Genomic DNA, 17,874 nt, shown 5'->3' on the forward strand with positions numbered 1-17,874 from the left:
AGATTCAAGTCCTGGGACACTATATTATTAAAAATTTAGGGTCAGGACATAAGCTTATGTGATCACTGAATTTTGTTCTGTTGAATCATAAAGTGTTCTGAAACATAAGGGTACAGTATTTAGAAAGCCATATGTTTTGCTGAGAATAAAAAAAGAATAAAGGTTGTCTGGACTTAAAGTAATGAATATCATCAAACTCCAGGATACTGCAGGGGCAATCTTATGTTAGAGACACACTAATTTACAATAGAAAGTGACAAAATGTAGAGTTTGAACCAAGGAAGTTTTCTGGAAAAAATTCATTTAACAAAAACCCTATCTGCATTAAGGGCAGTAATCTTGGAGTATCTGCATCATCATTGTATAATTAGCACCCCAGGTTATATTTATTTAATCTGTTGAAAGTCTGAAGAAGCACAGCTCTATCTGGCAATACCATGATGAATACCACTCCTAATGGAGTTATAAATTGAAACTAATTGGTTTATGTGATTGTTATTAAGTCCAATTTAAGTTAGTTAATGGAATTTTGTTTGGCAAGGGAATACAGTTGATCTTTGCCGATGATATTTTTGCTTTTGAAATAAGTTGCTATATCATCCTATTAAATCCATAGATATAAATACACTTGAAATGATACTGTTCCTTTGTTCCTTTGCACCCTTAGACCAAAGGTTAATTTTAGAGAAGCATAGCTAGAAAATGCATAATATGTCTAATTCTGTGGAGTTTTCATCTAGACTGTTTTCATTTTCAGTGTTAAATTTGTGCACCTTTGGTATAAGATCATGGCATGTAAATTAGTATCCTAGTTCATTCGTGGAGTGTATATATATATATATATATATATATATATCAAAGTAGCCTAACTGAATTCCATTGCCACCTGATAAAGAAATAAGTGGTCTTTCATGAGAACCAGATTTAGCAGGAATGCAAGACAATCTAGTTAAATAAAAACATATAAGTCAGGCAGTCCTCTAAACTATTTGTTATTCTTCAATTTTGGTTGTTTCTTAACTGCTTACAAAATATACCCTGATTGAAATTTGTAATCAATATTTGTATATGCAGATCACAAGTTAATATTTTTTAAAACCTAGATGTATGGAAGTTTTCAAAATTTGCATTTCATAGATCAGTAATATTTTAATGAACACTGCACTTTCATTCATACTTTAGATTTTAATATGTTATCAGTTATTCTAAACACTAAAAAGTGTTTATGAGATTCAGAATGGTAATCACACTTACTTCCTACTGCTTTGCCATTTCATATTTAGTTCTTCAGTTTCCAGTTTCTTTAAGGAAAACAAGCAGAAAGAAATGGAAATGGAAAATGGAAATCCTGTCATTCCTTAATCAGTTTCTGGATGAGTCTTCTCCAAAATAATTCTTACCCAAAGAACCTAAAATGCAGCATTTGGGGTGCACAAGCTTTAGCCAACCATTACATTGACCTGAACATCAGTCTGGGTATGTGAGTCACATAAAGTCTCTTTTGGACGTGTGAATTTTCCATTTCTAAAGAACAGCATTCACAGTAGACTAACTAAAAGAAAAGTCTGAGAACAATGCCAGTGTTTGCAGTCTCTGGGCTTTCCTTACTCTCTGGAGAGTGATGAGTTTTGGAGAGTGATGAGTTATTTCTGAGGATTCCTGCAAGCCGGATTTTATAACCACTTAAGAGGTAGTGTTAAATGGCTTCACTCCCCTCCATTATATAACTGTTCATTACAACAATTGTACACATTATTTATCTCACAAGTTTGGGTGCTGGAAGAGTATAAGAGATGTAATACAGAAAAGAGCCCCAATTGCTTATGTACTTATGGAAGATCATATGGTGAACTTGGGTTTCCTGATTTCAAGATCAGCAACAAAAGAAGAAGACATATAACTGATTGATGTTTACTCCAGGTATACAAGATGACTTTGTGTATCCTTTAAATACATTAATGCATTCAGTGTTTATCATAATTATGGGCATGTTCAGTGTTCTTCCTGTTTACAGATCAGGAAACTCATAGTCCCAGAAACTAATTCACATAGTCAAGATTATCAAGCTAATAATTACATTCTGATATTTAATCAACGTTCTTTTCAACACACTATGCCAGCTATCAGTTCATGCACAAAAGAACTTGTCCATTTCTACAGGGGGTAAGATTTGAAAATGACTGTCACAGTTGATAGTCTCAGCCATGGGGGGAAAGCAGCCGATTTTTCACTGTGCTTTACTGACTACAGAATAATTCAGAAAATCAGAATACTTCGAGGCAAAGATACTTAGCAAACATGAATTTTCTTGATTTCTCAGGCTAAGCTTTAGTGTTCTCACCATTTTTACATTGTCTAGATCAAATGCATTGATTCACTTCCCCTAGTGATCCTAGTAGAATTTTTACCTAAAACCTTCAGGTTCTCCTGCTAGACAGTGACTATTATAGCAGCATAAATACAGAAACTAGGGGCAGGCATTTGGCAAAGAGAACAAGACACCTCTTGGGATGCCATATTAGAGTGCATGGGTTCAAGTCTATTTTGTGGCTTTAGATTCCACCTTCATGTTAATGGGTGCCCTGGGGAATAGCATGTGATGACTATAGTTGATTCCTTCTACTCATCTGAGAGACAGGATTGAATTTCAGGCTCCTGGCTTTTGCCTGACCCAGAATCCAGTGTTGCAATCATTTGGGGGAGTAAACCAGAAAATGGGAGCACTTTCTCCCATTCCCTCTCTCCTTTCATTTTTCTTTTTTTTGTTTGTTTGAATACAAAGAGACCAGCATTGTGGCACAGCAGGCTAAACTGCCCCCCATGGTTTAATCATGATACCAGCATCCTTTATCTCAGTGCCAGTTTGAGTCCTGGCTGTTCTGCTTCTGATCCAGCTCCTTGCTAATGTGCCTGGGAAAGCACTGGAGGATGACCAAACTACTTAGGTCCCTGCTACTCATGTGGGAGACACAGATGCAATTCCAGGTGCCTAGCTTCAGCCTGGCCATGGGGGGCATTTGGAGAGTGAAGCTGAGGATGGAAGATAGATCTCTCTCTCCTTCTCTCTCCCACTTTCAAATAAAAATACATTTTAAGAACCTTTTTTTAAGAATAAGAAATAATCTCATGAACAAGGTCTCATATATGTTACATATGCTTCAAAAATTCATGAAAAATGGAATTAAATTTATTTTTGGTACAAAATATTTCAGATGTATATGTAGATTTTTCATAACATGTTTGTTTCATGAACTTTTACAAATATCATCATGTGATGTATGTTTACCAGTGCTAAAAAGTTATTTGAGGACAATTTTTGATAATCACATTTCTTTTCTCTTAGAAGGAGGGAAAAATAGTACTTGAGCAATGGAAGTCTCTGAATTCAGGGCATGTAAGAAAGCATTGCGATAGCCTTCCAACGAGTGGGTTATCGACTAAAGCTTCTGAGATTTCATACTGTTTAGTGGATAAAATACATGATGAATAATGTTTTGCACAAACGTATGTCCATCCACTCTGCCATTAATACCTCCTCCCTACATGGGTACCTACCACCCTGACATGACTAACACCATCCGGGATGGACCAGACAACCTCCAACACCACGCTTTTCTTTATGCAAGTCCCACAGCATGGACTGCCTTCCCTTCATTACGATGGAATTCCCATGTCTTCACTGTCATTTTTTTTTTTAAGATTTATTTTATTTATTTGAAAGGCAGAGTTACAGAGAGGTAGAGACAGAGAGAAAGGTCTTCCATCCGATGGTTTACTCCCCAGATGGCCGTGACAGCTGGAACTGCGCTGATCCAAAGCCAGGAGCCAGCTTCTTCCCAGTCTCCCATGTGGGTACAAAGACCCAAGGACTTTGGCCGTCCTCTACTGCTTTCCCAGTCCAGAACAGAGAGCTGGATCGGAAGTGGAGCAGCCGGGACTAGAACAGGTGCCCATATGGGATGCCGGCATTTCAGGCCAGGGCTTTAACTCGCTGTGCAAGAGCACCGCCTCCCCCTCCCCCCCGCCACCATTATCAACCTTCATTGCACTTAAGAAAGATGTGGGCCTCAGCTTGTCCTGATTTCAACTAAAACACTGTAGAGATACTACTTGTCAGGGAAGAAAGTTCACTTCAGCTCACAGTTCTGGAGGTTCCCAGCTCACGATCAGGCAGCCTGCTGGTAAGAGATGTGGGTGATAGAACACATACTGTGGAAGGATTATGAGATGAGCTAGGAAGCAGAGAAAAACCAGCAGTATCCTATTGCATGTGGCCTGTCCTTAAACGTCATATGACCTCACCATAGGGCTTCATCAGAGCAACTCCATCCTACACAACCATTTCCTGACTGTTATTACCATTTGGGGAGTGATCCAGCAGATGAAAGAGGTTTCTCTCTCTTTCTGTCTCAGTTTGTGTGTGTGTGTCTCTCTCTTCACTGTGCCACTCTACTTTTTAAATAAATGGTTGAGTCACTCACATATGCTAATTTCATCTGCTCTTAAATCCTTGCATTTGTTTGTGCCCCTTATTTAATTAAAAGGTACCTTTTTACAGAAACTTACTATCACCTCATAGTTTCTTTCAAAATATCTATAAATATTTATATATAGAAAGTGATAAGCCACTTACAGTAAACACTCAGGGTTTACATCTTAGGGTTGTTATAACCTAAAATAAATACAAATGCACCTGCGCAGTGAGTTTTTTAGGGCAGCAGGTTAAGCCATCCAATATTGGAGTGCCTGGTATTGAGTCCTACCTCTGCATCCCATCCAGCTTTCTGCTATTGTGCATCCTGGGAGAAAGAAGATGATGGTGCAAGTACCATTTGTGACCTTTTTTTTAAAAGATTTATTTATTTATTTGAATGTCAGAGTTACACATAGAGAGGAGAGGCAGAGAGAGAGAGAGAGAGAGAGAGAGAGAGAGAGAGAGAGGTCTTCCATCTGATGGTTCACTCCCCAATTGGCCCCAACAGCAGGAGCTGTGCCGATCTGAAGCCAGGAGCCAGGAGCTTCTTTCGGGTCTCTCACAAGGGTGCAGGGTCCCAAGGACTTGGGCCTTCTTCTACTGCTTTCCCAGGCCATAACAGAGAGCTGGATCAGAAGTGGAGCAGCCAGGTCTCAAAGCGGCACCCATATGGGATGCTTGCACTTTAGCCTAGGGCGTTAACCCTCTGTGTCACAGTGCCAGTCCCATCATTTGTGAGCTTTATAAAGGTCATTGCTATCCATATGATTTTTTTTAAACTTTTATTTAATGAATATAAATTTCCAAAGTACAGCTTATGGATTACAATGGCTTCCCCCACCCCATAACTTCCCTCCCACCCACAACCCTCCCCTTTCCCACTCCCTCTCCCCTTCCATTCACATCAACATTCATTTTCAACTCTCTTTATATGCGGAAGATCAGTTTAGTATATATTACGTAAAGATTTCAACAGTTTGCCCCCACATAGTAACACAAAGTGAAAAATACTGTTGGAGTACTAGTTATAGCATTAAATCACAATGTACAGCACATTAAGGACAGAGATCCTACATGATATTTTTTTAAAAATTGATTAATTTTCCATGCAATTTCCAATTTAAAACCAAGTTTTTTTTTTTCATTTTCAATTATCTTTATATACGGAAGATCGATTTAGTATATGTTAAGTAAAGATTTCATCAGTTTGCACCCACACAGAAACACAAAGTGTAAACATATTGTTTCAGTACTAGTTATAGCATTACTTCACATTGGACAACACATTAAGCACAGATCCCACATGAGACAAAAGTACACAGTGACTCCTGTTGTTGATTTAACAATTTGACACTCTTGTTTATGGTATCAGTAATCTCCCTAGGCTCTAGTCATGAGTTGCCGAGGCTATGGAAGCCTTTAGGGTTTGCCGACTTTGATCTTATTCCAATAGGGTCATAGTCAAAGTGGAAGTTCTCTCCTCCCATCAGAGAAAGGTACCTCCTTCTTTGATGGCCCTGTTCTTTCCACTGGGATCTCACTCGCAGAGATCTTTCATTTAGGTCTTCTTCTTTTTTTTCTTTTCCATGGTGTTTTGGCTTTCCATGCCTGAAATACTCTCATGGGCTTTTCAGCCAGATCCAAATGCCTTAAGGGCTGATTCTGAGGCCAGAGTGCTATTTAGGACATCTGTCATTCTATGGGTCTGCTGTGTCTCCCACTTCCCATGTTGGATCATTCTTTCCTTTTGATTCTATCAGTTAGTATTAGCAGACACTAGTTTTGTTTGTGTGATCCCTTTGAATCTTAGACCTATCAGTGTGATCAATTGTGAACAGAAATTGATCACTTGGACTAGTGAGATGGCATTGATCCATGCCACCTTTATGGGATTATATTGGAATCCCCTGGCACATTTCTAACTCCACCATTTGGGGCAAGTCCAATTGATCATGTCCCAAATTGTACATCTCCTCCCTCTCTTTTTTCCACTCTTATATTTAACAGGGATCACTTTTCAGTTAAAATTTAAATGCCTAAGAATAATTGTGTGTTAATTACAGAGTTCAACCACCAGTACTAGAACAAAAAAATACTAAAATGGAAATAGAATTACATTGTACATCAACAGTCAGGACAAGAGCTGATCAAGTCACTCTTTCTCATAGCGTCCATTTCACTTCAACAGGTTTCCCCTTTGGTGCTCAGTTAGTTGTCACTGATCAGGGAAAACATATGATATTTGTCCCTTTGCGACTGGCTTAATTCACTCAGCATGAAGTTTTCCAGATTCCTCCATCTTGTTGCAAATGACAGGATTTCATTGTTTTTGACTGCTGTGTAGTATTCTATAGAGTACATGTCCCTTAATTTCTTCATCCAGTCTACTGTTGATGGGCATTTGGGTTGGTTCCAGGTCTTAGCTATTGTGATTTGAGTTGCAATAAACATTAATGTGCAGAGGGCTTTTTTGTTAGCCAATTTAATTTCCTTTGGGTAAATTCCAAGGAGTGGGATGGCTGGGTTGAATGCCGGGTTATATTCAGGTTTCTGAGGAATCTCCAGACTGACTTCCATAGTAGCTTAACCAGTTTGCATTCCCACCAACAGTGGGTTAGTGTCCCTTTTTTCCCACATCCTCGCCAGCATCTGTTGTTGGTAGATTTCTGAATGTGAGCCATTCTCACCAGGGTGAGGTGAAACCTCATTGTGGTTTTGATTTGCATTTCCCTGATGGCTAGTGATCTTGAACATTTTCATGTGTCTGTTGGCCATTTGGATTTCCTCTTTGGGAAAATGTCTATTGAGGTCCTTGGCCCATCTCTTAAGTGGGTTGTTTGTTTTGTTGTTGTGGATTTTCTTGATTTCTTTGTAGATTCTGGTTAACAACCCTTTATCTGTTGCATAGTTTGCAAATATTTTTTCCCATTCTGTTGGTTGCCTATTCACTTTCCTGACTGTTTCTTTTGAAGTACAGAAACTTCTCAATTTGATGCAATCCCAAATGTTAATTTTGGATTTGACTGCTGTGCTTCTGGGGTATTTTTCAAGAAGTCTTTGCCAGTACCGATATCTTGCAGGGTTTCTCCAATGTTCTCTAATAATTTGATGGTGTCAGGTTGTAGATTTAAGTCTTTAATCCATGTTGAGTATATTTTTGTGTAAGGTGAATGATAGGGGTCTTGCTTCATGCTTCTGCACATTGAAATCCAAATTTTCCAGCACCATTTATTGAATAGACTGTCCATACTCCAGGGATTAGTTTTGGATTTTGATCTAATATAAGTTGGCTGTAGATGTTTAGATTGATTTCTGGTGTTTCTATTCTGATCCATTGGTCTATCCATCTGTTTCTGTACCAGTACTATGCTGTTTTTATAACAACTGCCCTGTAGTATGTACTGAAATCTGGTATTGTGATGTCTCCAGCATTGTTTTTGTTGTACAAGATTGCTTTAGCTATTCTTCCTTCCCAATTTGTGTCCCTTTAATTTCTTTTTCTTGCCTAATAGCTCTGCCCAAAACTTCCAGGACAATATTGAATAGCAGTGGTGAGAGTGGCATCCCTGTCTGGTACCAGATCTCAGCGGAAATGCTTCCAACTTTTCCCCACTCAATAGGATGTTGGCCGTGGGTTTTTCATAAATTGCTTTGATTGTATTGAGTAATGTTCCTTCCATACCCAGTTTGCTTAGAGTTTTCATCATGAAAGGGTGTTGTATTTTATCAAATGTTTTCTCTGCGTCTATTGAGAGAATCATATGGTTTTTCTTCTGCAGTCTGTTAATGTGGTGTATCACGTTGATTGTTTTGCACACATTGAACCATCCCTGCATACCAGGAATAAATCCCACTTGGTCTTGGTGGATGATCTTTCTGATGTGTTGTTGCTTTCTATTGGCCAGAATTTTATTGAGGATTTTTGCATCTATGTTAATCAGGGATATTGGTCTGTAATTCTCTTTCAGTGCTGCATCTTTTTCCGGCTTAGGAATTAAGGTGATGCTGGCTTCATAGAAAGAATTTGGGAGGATTCCCTCTTTTTCGATTGTTCTGAATAGTTTAAGAAGAAGAATTAGAGTTAGTTCTTCTTTAAATGTCTGGTAGAATTCAGCAGTGAATCCATCTGGTCCTGGGCTTTTCTTTGTTGAGAGGGCCTTTATTACTGTTTCAATTTCTGTCTCAGTTATGGGTCTGTTTAGGTTTTCTATGTCATCATGGTTCAGTTTAGGTAGGTTGCATGTGTCCAGGAATCTATCCATTTCTGACAGATTTCCCTGTTTGCTGGCATACAACTCTTTGTAGTAATTTCTGATGATTCTTTTTATTTCTGTGGTGTCTGTTGTTACATTTCCTTTTTCATCTCTGATTTTATTGATTTGGGTCTTTTCTTTTTTTAGTTAGTTGGGCCAATGCTGTGTCAATTTTATTCATTTTTTCAAAAAACCAGCTCCTCGTTTGGCTGATTTTTTTTGTAATTTTTTTTTGATTCAATCCTGTTGACTTCTTCTCTGATTTTAATTCTTTCAATTTCTGTTTGCTATGAAAGGTCTTTATTTCACCGTCATTCACAAATGAGAGCTTTGCAGGATATAATATTCTGGGCTGGCAGTTTTTCTCTCAGAACCTGGGCTATATCTCACCATTTCCTCCTAGCCTATAGAATTTCTGATGAGAAGTCAGCTGTGAGTCTAATTGGAGATCCTCTGAGAGTAATCTGACGTTTCTCTCTTGCACATTTTAGGATCTTTTCTTTCTGTTTCACTGTGGTGAGTTTGATTACGACATGTCATGGTGAGGATCTCTTTTGTTCATGTTTATTAGGGGTTCTATGAGCTTCCTGTACTAGGATGTCTCTGTCCTTCTCCAAACCTGGGAAATTTTCTGCTAGTATCTCACTAAAAAGGCCTTCTAATCCATTCTCCCTCTCCATGCCTTCAGGAACTCCTAGAACCCGAATGTTGGGTTTTTTAATAGTATCCTGTAGATTCCTGACAATATTTTTTTAGATTTCTGATTTCCTCTTCTTTTCTTTGGTTTGACTGTTTCCTTTCCTGTTCTCTGTCTTCTAAATCCAATATTCTCTCTTCTGCTTCACCCATTCTGTTTTTAAGGCTCTCTAATGTGTTTGACATTAGATCTATTGGATTCTTCATTTCATTATGATTTCTCATCACTATCACAGTTTCATGTTCTACTAGTTGTTTCATTTCATTTTGATTCCTCCTTAATATTTCATTTTTATGAGAGATTTTCTATCTTGCCCATTAAGGATTTCTGTAGTTCAAGAATTTGTTTTTGAGAACTTCTTAATGTTCTTATCAATTTTTTGAGATCAGCTTCTTGCATTTCTTCTATCTCATCATCTTCATAATCTTGAATTGGTTTGTCTTATTCATTTGGGGGCATCATAGTGTCTTCCTTGCTCTTGTTACCTCAGTTTTTGCATTTGTTGTCTGGCATATTGAAGATATTCTTTGGTTCCTTTGCTGTGGTGCTTTTTCTCGTAATACTATGACTCTAGATTAAGTAGACTGTCTACTTTTGATGGATCCTTAGACTTAGAGGCTGTGATTGGTGTGGCCACAGAGCTCTGTTTGGTTCTTCAGGGTTAAGGGTGTTCCAAAGGTGACTCACCCAGATTGTTCTCTCGCTCTCGCTTTTTTTTTTTTTTTTTTTTTTTGACTCAGTTGGGAAGTAATTCCGCACAGCTGAGTGGAATTGAAGGTATTTGATGTATGAAATCTGGCCTCTGTGAAATGTATGAAATCTCCCCCTGGGATCATACAAAGAGTTTGTGCATCCCTCAGTGTGGTCTCAAATTCTCCGCAGTCTCTCACCAGGTTGCCGAGGTTACCGAGTTTGAGTACTCAGTAAGTTCTCTTGCCCCTCCTCAGATTTTCACAGTCTCAGTTCATTAGCTCCATACACTTTCACTAGATCCTAACCTGTTATTTCTCCCCACCAGAGTAAGGTTTTTCTGCTTGGCTACTGGCCAGCGCCGCTTTGCATACGTAAAATGGCACCTGCTCTTTGTCTTGCTCGGCTTTGTAAGGTGAGAGGAGAGAGAGGCTAGTGTTCGTGCCGGTTTCCCTTATTTATTCATTTTTTTCTCTTCCAGTCAGCCTGATGAACTTTCCCCAGTGGAGCCTTAGGCCTCATACTGCCTTTCCCCGCCAATGTCTCAGGTTACTGAGGTTTTTGTCTCACCTCCCCTGGCATACAGACTCTGCAGCTTGACTCCCGTAGCTCGGCTTCCATGCAGTGGGCGACCTTGCTCTCCCTGTAGGTCCTCTGTGTCACATCCACTGGATCTGGAATAGCTTCTTCTGCAGTTTTTTTCCTGAGTCTTTTCCTGAGGCTACAGTAACTCCACTTTTATTAAACTATCTTTTCCTGGACTATTGGTATGCGCCCTCACTATTCCACCCTCTTTGCTCTGCCCCATCCATATGATTGAGTTCCAGTTGTGGCATTTTGATGTGTGGACTAGCAAAGAAAATCTATCCCCCCACCTGACCATGACTCTCTATACATCACCTATCTCTATATATCTATTATCTATCTATCTATCTATCTATATTTGTCTATATCTCCCTCTCCCTTACTCTGCTTGGCAAATAAATAAATCTTTAAAAAAGAAAATATTTCCATTTATTTGATTAATACATGTACAATATTGTGTTTCAAAAAAGATCTATTTAATTATCTGAAAGGTAGAACTAAAGGGAGAGAGAGGGAAAGAGAGGGGTGAGGAACGAGAATGAGAAATCTTCCATCTGCTGGTTCACTCCCCAAGTTGGCCACAGAAGCTAGGTCTGGAAATCAGAAACCAGGAAATCCATCTAGGTCTCTCATACGATAACAGGTGCTCAAGTACTTGGGTCATCATCAGCTGCCTTCCCAGGTGTATTAACAGGACGATGGATGGGATTTAGAGCAGCAGGGACTCAAGCAAGTGCCCTGATATGGGATGCTGGCATCAAGGGTGGAGACTTTTCACTGCACCACAATGACAATTCCTTATACTATTCTAGAAAAATGACTTCTTTTTTTTTCTTTCTTTCTTTTATATTGACAAATAAAATTGTTTATGTGTTTGTGAAGTACAACATGTTGTTTTGCAATGTGAATTATTACACAATTTCTTTTCATTTTATCTTTATAGGCAACACTCATCCTCTTTCAGCATTGATTGTTCCTGTGGAGAGAAGTCTGAGGACAGTCTGGTTATATCTACCTGTGGGTAATTTGTATTTTCTGCTTGAATGCTTCAAGAAAACTTTCTTTGTACTTGAAGTTCAATAACTTAAAATGATTTACATTGGTGCTGATTGTTTCATATCCATTCTGTTTAAATATTATCTAGGCTTAGTAACTACCAGTTTTATTTTATGTTCATTTCAGAGTAATGCCCTTCTATAAAAAGTTAAAAATGTATACTTAATATTTTTTGATTTTTAAGTTCAGATATAACATAAGGGAAAAAAGCAAAAGATATTAAAGCCATTATTAGAAAGATAACACCTACATTATTTCTGATTTTTTCAATTTTTGTTGTGATTTTTCAGTTGGCAGTGTTTGGTTCTTTATGATATTAATTTATATATCAACTTGATAATGATGTTGGTTTCTTCAAGGTTTCAATGTATCTTTGCATCTTTTGTTGTGAGTTTCTCTTCACAATTTATTTGTTAGCTTATCTTCATGCCTATGAGCCACTGGTTTATTGAATTCATGTAGTTATTATATCTATTATAAAGTGTAACACTTATGAAGGATTTTCTTATTTTATCTTCATGCCTTTGAGATATTGGTTTATTGAATTCACATAGTTATTATATGTACTATTAAGTGTAACATTTATAAAGGATTTTCTTTTATCACTTTATTTTTTCCTTTTAGATTTCCTTTGTCTTTGAAATGCTAGATGGTTTCAATTCCTTATTCTTTTTCCTTAGCTAGGTATGTTTATTTTGTATGGTTTCAATTCCTTATTCTTTTTCCTTAGCTAGGTGTGTTTATTTTGTATGCCATGTCCTTTTGCTTTGTTGCTTACTTCTGTGCAACCCAGTCTACATAGTTAATAAGCTTTGCTTTAGTGAGAGTAACTTCATGAATACTTAAAAATTTCCTTACTTATCCAGTCCCAGTTCATTTTCCTTACCAAACAGTGGTCTGAGGATTGAGCATGTGTAATTCTGTCTCATGCTTTATAGTAGTGGGGACGTGAAAATAGTGGTGTGTAAAATTTTTACTCTATTTGCTTTTGTTTTTTAAGGATTTACTTATTTATTTAGAGCTACAGAGAAAGGAGACACACAGAGAGATGTATTTTGTCTTCTGGTTCATTCCCCAAAGGGTTGCAACAGCCAAGGCAGGGCCAAGCAAAAGCCAAGAGCCAAGAGTTTCATCCAGGTCTCCCATGTTGGTTGCAGTGGCCCAAGCACTGGAGCCATCCTCTGCAGCCTTCCCAGGCACATTAGCAGGGGGCACGAGGGGAAGTGGAGCAGTCAGGACGTGAACCAGTACCTATATTAGATACCAGCATTGCAGGTGGCTGCTTAACACTCAACATCACATGGCCAGCCCCTTCAACACCCAAGCCCAATATTTGCTTTTATATTTATCTATTTCATGTTTGGTTAAGTGTCTTTACCAAGTTTCATTTATCCCAATTGTAAAGTATAAGCCATTTTTATGGTGCTATGGCCCCAAAGTTCATGTGTTGGAAACCTAATCTCCAAGTTCATATGTAGATAGCATTTGGAGGTGGGGTCTATCAGAGGCAGTTAGAGATAGATGAGTTCCTGAGTGTGGGATTTCCCAGTGGCATTAGTGGGTTGATAAGAAGAGAAAGAGAGACCTGAGCACACACATTTCTCACTCTCGCCATGTGATGCCCTCTGCCATGTTATGCCAGGTAGGACCTTGATATTGGACTTTCCAGCTTCCAGAACTGTGAGAACTTCTGTTCATTATCTGTAAGTTACCTAATCTGTTGTGTTCTGCTGAAGCAAATTAAATTGTACCAAGACATCTGGCATTTTTTGCAACAGGCATTGGATTGTTTTTCCTTTCAGAGTGGCTCTGCAGCCTTGAGTTTCCTTCTTTTACTGTGTTTTTTGGCATCCATATTCACTGCTTACCAGTAGCAATGGTAAGCATTTAAGAATACTCACTTAGTTTTCATTATTCAAAATGTTGAACTATGGTAAAAAGTCTCAGTATTTATCAGCTTATGAGTAAGTCTTCTAAGGTTCACATCTATGTTGTGATATGTGGGCTAGTAAGGCACTACATAACTTCCTTTCCTATTTCATGAGTTCAAATTTCTGAAGTATTACAGGTTTCTCTTTTCTATATTTGGTTGCTAGTGGTAAGGTATTTTCCCTTAATATCTCTTATATAATATATAAAAAACCCATTTCATTAGACGCTGGACTGAATAACGGAAATTCTGATAATTAGTTTTATCCTTTCTTAATTCTAAGTCCTTGTTCATCTCTTTTCAGATAATCTGTTCTGTTACCTTGTAAAAGCCCAAACAGTAACATTTTTAAAGAGAGGCTTATTGATGACTTGGACAATTTTCACTTATACTCACTATGGTATAGTCTATCTGTCAGGTTAAGCAATCTTTCAACACAAAGCTTTGCAAAAGGTGATTTTCTTTTTAGAGTTCTGCCCCTGGCATTGGCACCATCTTTGACACTGTCAGTTCAGAGAAGCTTGAGGTAGCTCTCTGCAAAAGATGCCATTTTGCTTACTAGGGAAAATATGAAGGTCAACCCCTAGGAAGCCAGACCACATATAATGAAGTGTCAAATGTATTATTATAAAAGAAACAGTAAACACAGGCAGGGATAAAGTGGGATTTGAAGAACTAAAGAAGGCTGCAAGACTGGAATTTAAATCCCCTGGATATTTTTGGTAGAGGATGAATTTGAGAAGGATTTTAAAGGAGTAATGGAATATGGATATTTGATGGTAGGAGAAGCAAATAATACTGAGGGGCTTGGGCACATTGTGAGTGAAGAGGAGAGGAGAGAGCCTTTGGGCTTTGGAATAAGGTACAGGAAAGAGACAATGAAAATGGTGTTTAAAAAGAGATGATATTAAAGGTATAAGGGCCCTGAGTGACAACTGTTTTAACAAGACTTCAACTTTTAGCTTTAAAAGTCAATAGTCATCCCATGCATTTAAGGTAACTCCCTTGTCAGATTCCATATCTCTAAACTGAAACATTTAAATTTCTCCTCATCCCATTTTAGAAAATTAAACTTTTCTAGCAAGCCAACCTCATCTTATTGAGTTCATATCCTAACAGGGTGACATTACTAACAAGAGATTAGAGGTGTGAACTTCCTCAATTTATGTTAACAAGGTGCTAAATGGGAAGGCCAATTACAGCCGCCCCTAGTTTCCTGTCCCCTGAATAGCCAGTGAATGAGTTTGATCAGGGCATGGTCCTGGTTCTGGGGTATTTACAGGACTCTCAGCTGAAACTTAGTGCATTCCTGAAAGTGTGGATTGTGGATTCCTCAGGGTATTGAGGAATTTTGTGGGTTCACTATAAATGCCCCAGATGCTTTCCAGAACACCTGGCAATAAATTCCAGCTTCCTAGACTTCGCCTTTCTTCTGACGCAAGGTTATTAAATATGAAATATTGCATGCTGAAATTCACATAAAACAGCCTAATTAGTAATAGGAGGAAGTGAGAGCAGGGGCACACATGGTAAGAAAGAGATCATGAAGGGGCTAAGGATAGAAATCTATAATTGCAAAAACATAGGGAACTCAATTCCCTTCTTTGCTTCACTAGGCATAATAATCCATTCTACTTGCCTTCTACCACTTGTTTTTTTCTTTGTTCCTATTTTTTAAGTAAGCATTTTTTCTGTTGAAGAATAGTTTTAAGTTTGAATGATAGGAGAATGTAGTATGGCAAATTCTTATATACTATTTAAGCAAATATTGACTTGAAATAAAATGTGAACACATTAACTCAATTCACTGCAGAGAAGAAAAGGAATTTTTAAAAACTATATTTTTTTCTTATATCATCACATTAAATGTTATGCTTTATTAAGGGTATTAAAAACTCAGGTCATTAAGCCTGCTAAAATTGTATTATGATTCAAATCCATAAAGACTCCCTATGTGCCTATAAACGAGTTACTAAAGCTTAGACAGTGAACCTCACCTGCTTTACAAGAGTTTCATTATCAGTCTTCAAAGCACTAAAAATCTTCAGCCAGAATTTAAATTTTTTATCTGGATAAGTTTCTGATAGGAAGAATTGATTTATATGCTGTTGCTATCCACTGCCACCTTCTCATTGTCTTGTGTAGGGGAAAGGAAGTTGAATCTTTTCCTTGCCCATTACTAGGTTCATGGTTGAAACCCTTGTAACAAAGGACAGAGTAACAAGAAAAAAAGCATGCAGATTTATTTAAAATTGGTTTTATAGATAGGGATGCAGGAGTATGATTGGAGGACAAAAGAGTATGATCTACTACTGGTCGTAGACTGAGGGGAACTTAGCTGAAGCCTGTTTGTTTAGGTTATTCTTGACCTCTGTGTGCCATTACCCTCCTCTGAGTAAAAGAATAGTTGCCTTTGAAATAAAGGTCTCATGACCTGCTGTAGAAGGTCAGTGAATTCTTTTGAGGCCTGCTTTCAGGGAGAAAGGTAAAGACAAGGTCAGAGCTACTTTCATGCTCAGTTACTTCCTCAAATGCCAAAATGCCATATTTGTAGTAATGTGTCCTGCACACCATCACTTACCTGCCTTGAAAGGGTTCTGCTGGTTCTTCCTACCCAATTTGTCCACTGGAACAGCCAATGAGATGATTTTCTTGTATCCAGAACCTTCAGATTCCAAGTAACTGACAGAACATAAGTAATAGGTGATTCAGTGGAAAGGCCAAGCCCTAAAACTTTATTAAGAATTAGATACATAGAAGAAAGGTCTTAGGGCATGTAGATGCTTAAACCTTTGTTCTGTTCTATGAGTTAAATTGAAAAAAGGAAGATCTGTTTAACCAGAACATGAAAAACATAGGTCTAATTTGCAGTGTAATTTAGGACTTAAAAATAGTGAATATTGATGTGATTGAGAATGGTTATTCATTTAATGAAAGAACATTGAGTGAATCAAAAGCTTGTCTACATCTGCATGCCTAACAAATTTTTTGAATTGTTCTTACATAACCAATATTTAGTTTATAATATCTACTATTTGTAGTGGCAGTATTACAATACACTTTGGTTATTACCTTTTTGTTAGCAAATAAAAATGAATCATCCTATTTTGTTTTACTTCCTTTTTTTAAAAGATTTATTTACTTATTTGAAAGGCAGAGTTACAGAGAGGCAGAGGCAGAGAGAGAGAGAGAGAGAGAGAGAGAGAGAGAGAGGTCTTCCATCTGCTGTTTCACTCCCCATAAAGCCGCAATGGCTGGAGCTGTGCAGATCCAAAGCCAGGAGCTAGGAGACTCTTCTGGGACTCCCACATGGGTGCAGGGCCCCAGGGACTTGGGCCATCTTCCCCTGCTTTCTCAGGCCACAGCAGAGAGCTCAATCAGAAGTGGAGAAGCCAGGACTCAAACTGGTGCCCATATGGGATATTGGCACTGCAGGTGGTAGTTTTACCTGCTACACCAGAGCACTGGCCCCTTTGTTTCCTTTTTAATCTGAAAGCCTTCTTTAAAATAAGATAGTATAAATTAGACAGCATAACAATAATGATGATTAGGATTACTTTAATAGGTTCTAATTATGCATTGTTTATAAATAGTAACAGCACAAAGTAATCTTCAATGAAGAAGATCAAAAGCCCAACCATCTGTACTTTACTCTGAAGGGAGGAGAGAATTTCCACTTTGCTTTAGACCCTGTCTAGATACTGACGGAGTTTGTGGACTCAAAATGCTTCCATAGCCTTGGCAGCTCATGACAAGATCCTCGGATGATTACTGATGTCATAAATGAGAGTGTCAATTGTTAAATCAACAACAGGAGTCATTGTGTACTTACTCCTCATGTAGGACCTCTGCCCTTAATGAGTTGTACTATGAAAATTAATGGTAAAACTTGTCTTCAAACAGTACTGTATACTTTGTGTGTCTGTGCAGGTGTAAAGTGGGGAAATCTTTACTTAGTATAGAGTTGGTCTTTTGAATATAAAGATAATTAAAAATGAATCAATGAAGAACGGGGTGGGAGAGGGAGTGGAAGGTGGGATGGGAGTGGAGGTTTGAACCGCTATATTCCTAAAGTTGTACAGATGAAATTTGTATTCTTTAAATAAAAGCTTTCTTTAAAAAAAAAACAAAACAGTCCATCCATCTCTGTGAGTAGACAGAGGAACTCTACATCCTAGTCTTCGTGTAT

Source organism: Lepus europaeus, chromosome 16 (genome assembly GCF_033115175.1).
Source record: "Lepus europaeus isolate LE1 chromosome 16, mLepTim1.pri, whole genome shotgun sequence".
Classification (NCBI taxonomy): Eukaryota; Metazoa; Chordata; class Mammalia; order Lagomorpha; family Leporidae; genus Lepus; species Lepus europaeus.